Consider the following 11,013-nt stretch of genomic DNA (forward strand, 5'->3'; position numbering starts at 1 on the left):
TCAGCCTAAGAAAACGTGCTAAGTGGTCAATAGGTGGTGGTGGTGGTGGTGGGTTGTTGTTGTTGTTCCCCTGATTCTGATTCTGAACTAGCAACTGCATCAGGGTGTTCTGCTGCTGGATCAACTGGGTGAGCTCCGGCGGAAAGGCAAATCCGGGGTCACGTCTCGGAGGCATCTGAGGGTTTAGAAAAGATGAGATATAAGAATAGAGGGGGTCTAAAGGGAAAACACTACCCATATGCACATGAGGCAAAAGCACACAATTCACTTCAATCAATCAAACAAGACATACAATCGATCTAGCTATCGCAAAAGTGCTCGGACTACTATATTTACATGGTGGACTACTACTACTGATGAGGTGGTCTACTAGAAATATTCTACGGTTGTAGACTCCATGATATCTGCTCCTACTTCATCAACATAGTCATCATCGCTACTATCTTGTTCCGAGTCGGTGGCGTCAATGATGATGTAGTCCTCCGGGCTAATCTCCTTGTGTTCCTCGTCTTCATCTACTGGTGTCGGGCCTCCCATAAATATTCCAATCTTCTTGATCAGATCGTCATTCTTCTCCACCAGTATTTCAATTTCTTCTTCATAACCTTCGCGTGTAGCCTTGAGTTCTTCCTCTAGTTCCTTGATTCTAGTCCTAGCCTTCTTCAGATCTATCATGTCGGCGCACATCTGATTCTCCTGGTGTCGAATGTGCTGATTTAACTCCTGAATAAAAGCTGCAATTGATCTATCTTTCCTGGTGCTGATCATCTCCCAGTGTTCATCTTGGCGCCCACAAATCTGGTAGATAGTATCTTTGAGATCCTTGCGGTAGACTTCTCCAATGCGTCCCATGGCGATGTGAGCTGCCATGCTCTTTCCTAGACTCCAAGTTGGGGCATCAAAAGAAAACTCTATGGGCTCAGTGACTGGCATGAACGTCCTTCCTGGAACTTGAACTTGAATCATCTAGCGCTCTTCTTCATGTAAAGTGGCGTTGTAGGTTCCCGTGAAGCTTGGTATTCCTATGTTCAGGTATCTAGTGACTTCCTTCAAGTGGCGTCCAAAGGGTGTGTCTTCATCTGGTTGTGTGAACTTGTTCCTTGCATCCGCCATCCTAAAGAGTAGAAAAGATGAGAGGTCAGAAGAGAAGAGAGTGAGTAGTGATCTAGGTCTTTAGCTTAGTGGTCGTGTCCTACAGTCAGCGTGTGCTCTGATACCATCTATGTAGCGAACAGACCTCAAACAGTCTGATCTCTGTGCTCCGGTGTCATCCCTGGATCAGTAATGCTGACACCACACAGTACTCGGAGGATTTATAGCAGAGTAGCAATCACACACTTATTACATCGAGTGTCTCAAAAGAGAACTTATTACAATAAATATGGCTTAAGGCTATCTAATAACGATAACAGCGGAAGGCTTGGAAGATAAGTGAGTCCATCAACTCCAACGGCATCACTGAGTATAGAACCACGACCTAAAATTCCTCAATCGTCGTCTGAAAAGTCTGCAACATTAACGTTGCAGCCCGAAACGGGTCAGCACATGGAATATGCTGGCAAGGTAACACATAGAGAGTAATGGAATGCAACAACTATACTATATGCATATTTGGCTGGTGGAAAGCTCTATGGTTACAGTTTTTGCATAAAGCCAATTCTTCCCTACTTCAAAGGAATAAAATTAATTACTATCATGGTGGTTGTTAAATATTGAGAATGGTTGACAGCATTCTCAATCCCAATTAAGTATCATCATTAAAACCCATCAAAATTAATTTAGAGTAACATGTTGAGATTCACATGATAATCCAGGTACTAGATACTCAAGATGTCCATAACCGGGGACACGGCTAACCATGATTAGTTTGTTACACTCTGCAGAGGTTTGCGCACTTTTCCCCACAAGACTCGATCGCCTCCGTTTGTTTTCTCGCACTACAAGGTGTTTGAGAAACGGATGACCGAGACACAGTCTTTCAGAAGCGCTAGCACCTTATGACGGGTAGACCGGTACACCTACTTTCCCCTACATCTGCTAGTCTACCACTGTAAGAGTTCGCACAACTTAGTCAACTATGCCAGAGCCCATAATGGCTTGTGGCTGCACACGGAAGTTTCTAGTATGAAAAATCTCATGATCCCTTTGGGCCTGGGTGGCGGTCCAAAAGAAAACAGGCAAGTCCTGGTAACCCCAGGTGCCTCAATCCACCCAGATGTGTGTTAGGTTGCCACCTTAGATAAACCCTTAATTATAAATCTCACATCTGTCATGGATATCACTCACCCAATCCACGTCTACTAGCATAGCATGGCATAATAAGCAAACGTAGAAGTAACTCCCAAAGGTTTGATAATAAACAGGTAATAGGTACTACCTCATCTACTTCCCATCCCACAATTTAATTAGATCCTAATCATGCAATGTGTGAGTGTCGGTGTACTAGAGTAGGGGTACCCTAGTATCCCGAACTTGTGCACGGGCAGTCACAGCATCCCGCGGCAAGGCTTGCCGGGTGACTGCCAAGGTCCTCCATGGTTCCTTTGGAGCCATTCAAGAACAAAGTATCTAAGTCAAGGAGACAAGACCCCGGCAAGCGGAGCTTGCCGGGAAGGCTAAGAAAAGCATCCCAAGACCCCGGCAAGAGGAGCTTGCCGGGAAGGCCACCCGAGGCATTTCAAGGAACTTACCGCGGCGCACCACGCGTCCCGGCAAGAACCGGTGAGCGACAAGCTCCCGGACACGACAAGACAACGACAGCGGCAAGGCGCTTGCCGCGGCAAGCCACCTCTCTGAGCCCGCGCTCCAGCACATCCACCAACGTGTCGCTCTGGGGCCCTTCCAGGCGTACGTGGCGGGAGGCTGTGCAGCCAGCAGCGTGCGGTGGCAAGCGGCGCTGACAAGATCGCCATCGTGGCGAACGGTGGCGTCCCTGGCGGCGCCTTTTTGCACTGTTTAGGCGACACAGACGGGCATTTAAGGCCCTTGTCCCCTGCCGTCAGGGTTAGGTATGATATACTGTAGCAGGTAGCTGTACCTACCACAGCACCTTTCCATTTTTACCCTTTGCCTCCGTTGCCACCTGTCGGTGACCCCTTGAGCATATAAAGGGAGGCCCGTGTGCAACGTAGAGGGGGGTTCGCAAAAAACACTCACGCTCGGTCTCGTTAGCTGCTGGTGTGTACTGTAGCACTCCGCGCTCCCGAGCAAGAAATCAATATAAACCACAAAGCAGGAGTAGGGTTTTACGCATCCGTGCGGCCCGAACCTGGGTAAATCGCTCGCGTGTATCGCCTCGATCCGCTCTTTGCACGATCTTCGCCCCCGCTGAACCGAAAGGGATCCGGTCCGCCGGTCCCATAGGTGCCCGTGGATCAGTACCCCGGCATCTTTGGCACGCCAGGTAGGGGGCGTCGAGGTTGTGTGAACTAGATCCGGCGTTCTTGCGGGCTAGATCTTCATCATCTTCGTCAACATGCCGCCGAAGAAGAAGGTTTCGGAGGCGGCTGCTCCGTCCGCGCTGAACCCACCATCGCCGGAGAAAACGGCTGATGGGGCAAGCGCCGGCGGAAGAACGCGCGTCGACGAGGGAGCTCACGGTGCTGCCAGGTCCAAGGACAAGGCTGCGCTGCCCATCGGCGGCGTAGCCGGCTCCCACAACGACCGGGCGCACTCCAAGACCTCGGCGTCCGTACATGCACCGCGCCCATCTTAGGAGGCGCGGGACCGGCAGCGTCATGGTACTCATGGTACCATGCGTTTGCTAGACCAAGATTGAGCTGGTGGATCTCGGAGCGCTCAGGACCACCATGCACGCCCACATGCTGGCGCGAGCGAGACACGGTCGCCTGGACGGGATACTGCTCCTTCTAACGTGGTTAGAAGTCCGAGCATATCCCACTCCTCGCCCCGTTCGCCACCGCCACCCGCCACTGCAGCAGAAGCTTTGGCGCGAGCTCAACTGCTCCTAGACTACCCTCCAACGGCGGACAAGATCGATGACTGGAGGGCCACCATCCAGAGTCTCATCGGCTTCGCCAATGGCGACACTCAACGGCAGCCGAGCACGTCGCAGCCGCAGCCAGTCAGCCAGGCACGAGCCGGTGGCGACAAGACCGGTGGGGGTGCAACCTCTGTGCACTCTCCGCCCCGAAGGCCAAGATCGCCGACTCGCCGGATCCACCTCGACAGCGACTCCACCGCGTCATCAGATCCGCGAGCTCGTCGTGATCAGCGCCAAGTTCTTCAAGAACGACAACAAGAGGACGCTCGTACTCACATCGAGCGCCAAAGAGAAGCGCGGCATCAATCAGACCAGCGCGCTGGGCCCTCTGTCGACATGCATGCGCCAGGGGAACCAGGCGACTTGCCGTACGCGGTAGGTTGCCCTGCATTCACTCATGAGCTGCGGCAAGTCCAGTGGCCCAGCACGAAGAATTTCAAACCAGACGTACCAGAGAAGTACGACGGCAAAACGCATCCGTCGGAGTTCCTCAGCATCTACACCATCACGGTGCAGGCTGCCGGGGGGCGAGACGACAAGATCCTTGCCAACTACTTCCCGCTGGTGCTCAAGCCCAACGTCAGGTCCTGGCTCATGCACTTGCCGGACAACTCCATATCCTCCTGGGCAGACCTATGCCATCAGTTTGTCGGCGCCTTTACGGGCGGCCACAAACCTCATGGCCAAGAGAGTGACCTTCACCTGCTCGCCCAGAAGGAAGGAGAGCCCCTGCGCAAGTACATTCAGAGGTTCAGCCATGTACAGTATAACATCCCAGACGTCCACCCCGCCGCGGTGATCAGCGCATTCCATCAGAACGTGCGTAACCGCAGGATGCGGGAGGAGATGGCGATGTGCAGGATCAGAGACGTCAGTGAGCTGTATGCCCTGGCTGATAAGTGTGCACGTGCTGAGGAAGGGAGGAAACTCCCCGGAGAGAAAACTGGAGCAGAAGGATCTGACAGCGAGGATGCTGCCCCGGCAAAGAGAAACCAGCAGCGGAACAGGAAGAAGAAAGGCAAATACGTGCTAGTCGTTGAGCAGTCCGGCAATGAAGGTGGCGCCCAGAAAGCCAAAGTTGGTAGCTCCGGCAAGGAGATTGCCGCGTGCACCAACTGTCAAGCTGTGGCGGTCACCGACAAGTAGGACGGCACCGACAAGCAGTACTGCAAGATTCACCGCACCAAGGGCCATGACCTCCAGAGATGCAAAAAATTCGAGCAGCTTGTTCAGCAGCAAAAGGCTGAGTACGAGCGACGCGACAAGGAGAGGGCCCAAGGAGGTGCTGGAGAATCCGGCAAGAAGCGTGCCGGCCGGGGAGGACGCCGCGGCAAGGCCAAGCAGCGGCAAGGAGATAGACCTCCCCGCGGCCGCGACAACGAGGAAGACGACGACGACGACGAAGACATGGATGATGTCGAGACCAGTGAGCAGGAGTTCCAGAAAGCCACAGAGGTCTTGTGCGTTGACGGTGGTGCTTCTCTGCATACTTCGCACCGCTAGCTCAAGCAATGGGTGCGGGAAGTCAATGCAGCAGAACCACCCGTCGAATCACGCAAGCTTCTGAAATGGTCCAGCACGCCTATCATCTTTGATATTGAGGACCACCCTGATCGCACAACTACGGTCGGGTGCTTGCCGATGTTGGTTTCACCAACTATCCGCAACCTCAAGGTCACCCAGATGTTAGTTGACGGCGGGGCCGGCTTGAATCTGATCTCCTCCGCTGTACTCCAAAAACTCCAGATCCCTGACAGCGAGCTCGAAGAGACCGGCACATTCCAAGGAATCAATCCGGGAAGGAGCAAGCCGAAGGGGAAGGTCACGCTGCCGGTAACATTTGGCAGCGAGCTCAACTTCAGGACTGAGAGGGTCACTTTTGACGTTGCTGATATTCCATTACCTTACAATGGGATACTTGGCCGTCCAGCACTCGCCAAGTTCATGGCAGCCTCTCACTACGCATATAACATGCTGAAGATGCCAGGCCCGATAAGCGTCATCTCTGTCCCCGGCGACAAGAAGGATGCTCTTATCTGCGCCGACAAGATCTACCGGGAAGCAGCAGCCGCAGTAGAACGCGAGTCACTTGCCGCTGAAGCTCCCGGGGGGAAGAAGACCAAGTCCGGCAAGAGTTCTGATGCCCACTCCGGCAAGCGCACCTCTTCGGAGTGCTGCGCTGCCATTGAGGACGCACCATCGAGCTCCACCGGCAAGTGTAAGAAGACGATGGCAGCTCCACCAGAGACGAAGAAGGTGTCCTCCAAGGAGGACGGCACTGCTGGTACCTTCACCGTCAGTGCCACTCTCGACCCTAAATAGGAAAGCACGCTCGTTGCTTTCCTGCGGGTGAATGTCGACGTGTTTGCGTGGCAACCATCTGACATCCCCGGTGTTCCCAGGAAAGTAATTGAGCACCACCTTGCCGTTTGTCCTCATGCGTGGCCCGTCAAGCAGAAGGTCAGGAAGCAGGCGGTGGAGCGCCAAGAATTCATTGCAGAAGAGATCAAGAAGTTGGAAGCAGCAGGCCTTGTCAGAGGAGTGCTCCATCCCACGTGGTTGGCCAATCCTGTAGTCGTGCGCAAGGCAAACGGGAAATGGAGACTTTGTATCGATTTTACCGATGTTAACAAAGCTTGTCCCAAAGACCCATTTCCTTTGCCGCGCATTGACCAGATTGTTGACTCCACAGCCGGATGTGATTTGCTTTCATTTCTTGACGCATATTCAGGATACCATCAGATCTTCATGGCAGAAGAAGATGAGGAGAAGACCGCATTTATTACTCCATGTGGCACGTACTGTTTCGTACGGATGCCTTTCGGATTAAAAAATGCTGCTTCAACATTTGCAAGAGTAGTAAATGTCGCTTTTGAGCCACAAATACACAGAAATGTGGAAGCCTACATGGATGATATAGTGGTCAAGAGCAAGGACAGAGCAACCCTAATTCAAGATTTAGACGAGACCTTTGCAAATCCGCGCAAGATCAGCCTCAAGCTCAACCCCGAGAAGTGTGTGTTTGGAGTCCCCTCCGGCAAGCTTCTCGGGTTCTTCGTGTCTCAGCGGGGAATTGAAGCCAATCCCGACAAGATCAAGGCCATTGAGCAGATTGAAGCACCAAAGCGCGTCAAGGATGTACAAAGACTTGCCGGTTGCGTGGCTGCTCTCAGCAAGTTTATCTCTAGGTCTGCTGAGCGCGCCCTGCCATTTTTCAAATTATTGAAAAAGGCAGGTCCAATGAAATGGACTCCGGAAGCGGAGGCTGCGCTGCAAGACTTGAAGAGATACCTGTCCTCCCCTCCAATACTTGTCGCGCCTAAGCCACAAGAGAAGTTGCTGCTGTACATAGCAGCAACCAATCAAGTGGTTAGTGCTGCTTAAGTAGCAGAGAGGGAGGCAGATGACGAGCCCGCAACCACGGCAAGCGCATCCAGCGACAAGCAGGAGGCTTCCCCGGCAAGCTCTGGTCCCGACAAAGATTGATCTACGCAGATGCGTGAGGAGATACAGAAGAAGATGGTGCAGCGCCACTTTGTCAGTTCCCTTCTGCAGGGGGCTAGGTCAAGGTACTCTAGTGTGCAGAAGTTGCTTTTCGGCCTTCTCATGGCCTCGAGAAAGTTGTGCCATTATTTCCAAGCACATGAGATCACAATTGTCACTCGCTTTCCGCTGAAGAGGATACTGCAGAATCCAGAAGCGACAGGCAGGATTGTTGAGTGGGCAGGGAACTGTCAAGCTTTGGCCTCAAGTTTGAAAGTACTTCAACTATCCAGAGCAGAGCATTGGCAGAATTTATAGCAGAATGGACGCCAACACCAGAGGAAGAAATTCCAGAAACGAGCATCCCCGGCAAGGAAGTAAGCAAAGAGTGGCTGATGTACTTTGACGGTGCCTTCTCGCTGCAAGGCGCCGGCGCTGGTGTGCTGCTTGTCGCACCCACCGGAGAGCACCTCAAGTACGTAGTCCAGATGCACTTTCCCAAGGAGCAAGCAACAAACAATACTGCAGAGTATGAAGGCTTGCTTGCCGGTCTCCGGATCGTGGCAGACCTTGGGATCAAGAAGCTCATTGTCAGGGGTGACTCACAGCTTGTCATCCGCCAAGTAAACAAGAATTATCAGAGTCCGTTGATGCAAGCTTACGTCGACGAAGTGAGAAAGTTAGAAGAGCACTTTGACGGCCTACAAATGGAACATGTTCCAAGAGCTCAGAACGCCATTGCCGATGGCCTGTCAAAGTGCGCCGCACTTAAGTTACCTGTGGAACCAGGGGTCTTTGTGCTCAAGCTGACTCAACCATCCGTAACGCCATCAACTGGACAGAGCAAAAAGAGGAAGTTGATTTCTGGTGACTATTTGCCGGCAGAGCTTCCCGAAGCCGCTGCCAAGAAGGTCCCCAAGATCAACGCCAAGAGCGCTGCGGAGCAGTCTGCTCCGGCAAACCCCAGGGCTTGTTCCGTTGAAGCAGAAACTCCCGACAAGTTTTGCTCCGGCAAGCTTGCCGGGGAACGTCACGCTCCGGCAGAGCCACAGGTTCTCGCCGTAGAAGTGGATGTTCCCGCAGCAGTCCCCAAGATCAACACCAAGAGCGCTGAGGAGCAGTATGCTCCGGCAAACCCCAGGGTTTGTTCCGTTGCAGCAGAAGCTCCCGACAAGTTTTGCTCCGGCAAGCTTGCCGGGGAATGTCAAGCTCCGGCAGACCCGCGGGTTCTTGCCGTTGAAGCGGATGTTCCCGCAGCAGCAGATTTGCCTTTAGTCCTTGTTGTCGAGCCACAAGCTCCAGCATGGGCGCAGCAGATTGTCCGTTTCCTTCAGACAGGAGAGCTTCCCGAAGAGCAAGAAGAAGCGGAAAGAGTAGCACGGCAGTCAAGTATGTACCAGTTTGTCGACACGACACTGTACAGAAGAAGACTCAACGGTGTGAAATTGAAGTGTATTCACCGGGAAGACGGACAAAAGCTGTTGGCAGAGATACATGGAGGCATATGTGGTCACCACATTGGCGCAAGAGCACTTGTCGGTAAAGCATTCCGGCAAGGTTTCTTTTGGCCAACAGCCCTCCAGGATGCAACTGCACAAGTAACCAAGTGTGAAGCGTGCCAGTTCCATTCCAAGCAGATACACCAACCAGCTCAAGCTCTCCAGATGATCCCTTTATCCTGGCCATTTTCGGTCTGGGGGCTCGACATCCTCGGCCCCTTTCCCCGAGCTGTCGGGGGCTTTGAGTACTTATACGTTGCAATCGACAAGTTCACAAAGTGGCCGGAAGTGGAACCAGTGAGGAAGGTGACAGCACAGTCAGCAGTCAAGTTCTTCAGGTCGATTGTTTGCCGCTTCGGGATCCCTAACAGGATAATCACCGACAACGGTACACAATTTACGAGCCGCACCTTCATGTAGTACGTCCAAGATCTTGGCGCCAAGGTCTGCTTCGCTTCTGTTGCTCACCCGAGAAGCAACGGTCAAGTAGAGAGGGCAAATGCTGAAGTACTGCGCGGGCTCAAGACCAGAACTTTCAACAGGCTGCACAAGTGCGGAAGAAACTGGATCGAGGAGCTACCGGTGGTTCTTTGGTCGATCAGGACGACGCCAAATCGAGCCACTGGACAGACACCTTTCGCTCTAGTCTATGGAGCAGAGGCAGTTATCCCCACGGAACTCGCATACGGGTCACCTCGAGTGCTCGCTTATGATGAGCTCGAGCAAGAGCAGCTGTGACAAGATGACGCGCTGCTCCTTGAGGAAGACCGTCTTCAGGCTGCTGTGCGAGCTGCTCGCTACCAGCAAGCTTTGCGCCGCTACCATAGCCGCAAAGTTAATGCCAGAAGTCTCGAGGAAGGCGACCTTGTTCTTCGGCGTGTTCAGTCCGCCAAGAATTCCAACAAGTTGACGCCAAAGTGGGAAGGCCCTTACCGGGTGAAACGAGTCACTAGGCCTGGCGCTGTCCGCCTTGAGACCGAGGATGGCATTCCGGTGAGCAACTCCTGGAACATTGAGCATCTTCGTAAGTTTTACCCGTAAGGCGCGGTTGCCGGAACCTCTTCCGGCAAACACCTTTTGTACAAGTCTTGCCGCTGTTGCATGTAATCCTTTGTACAAAGCCGGGCGCAGACCCCGTGCATAAGTAAAGCTCATGTGCTCTGCACATTTTGTCGATTTCATGCTTCTTATTTTTTGGCATATATGATCTGACACTTTGTGCAGCACCTATTCCACGGTAAGCAATAACGAACCGTAAAGCTCCATATCTGTATTGTCTCTTCTTTCTTTTGAAAGGAAGGTTCCCCTCGCCCACATGTTTGCCGGGGGGAAAGGAGAAGACGATGGTATGGACCAGGCGTCGTTCACGAAAGTTTCGCCTTGCCGGAAAGCAAACAACAGAAAAGCTAAGTTGCCAAAGTTTGAGCAATCAAATTTTTTAAATTTTAAGTTATTTCCCTTGAACGACCGCACTTTGTATGGAAAAGCTGTGCGCGGAGGAACCAACTCGTAGCTAGTTGTGCCTTACTTTGTTTCGAGTCCGCTCAAAAACTTAAGTGAGCTGCTAGCGCCCTTACTTTGTTTCGAGTCCGCTCAGCAACTTAAGTGAGCTGCTAGCGCCCTTACTTTGTTTCGAGTCCGCTCAGCAACTTAAGTGAGCTGCAACTAGTTGCGACAATGTTTCTTGCCGGTAGTGGCACCGCCAGCAGGCTGCTGATGTTCCGCACTCAGCGCTCGCGGCTTAGGTGCCTGCACCGGCAAGTTCCCTAAAAGCATAGGGCAAAAACATACAAAGGAGTAATCAAGTAAAGGGAATAACGTTGCGATCATTGCCCAGAATAAAGTTATTTTACAAAGATAGCTTGTCGCAGCTCTAACAGATTGTTTTCATGACATGATAAACAGCGACACGGAAAGAATAAATGGGCGGCCTAATCTACGTGATCGCCTTCGACCCTCTTGATCCCGCTCACCTTGTCCACAATGGGTGCGACAAGGGCCTTGAGCTCCTCCAGATCAGCATCCGAC

The sequence above is a fragment of the Triticum urartu genome, chromosome 3 (genome assembly GCF_003073215.2).
Source record: "Triticum urartu cultivar G1812 chromosome 3, Tu2.1, whole genome shotgun sequence".
NCBI lineage: Eukaryota > Viridiplantae > Streptophyta > Magnoliopsida > Poales > Poaceae > Triticum > Triticum urartu.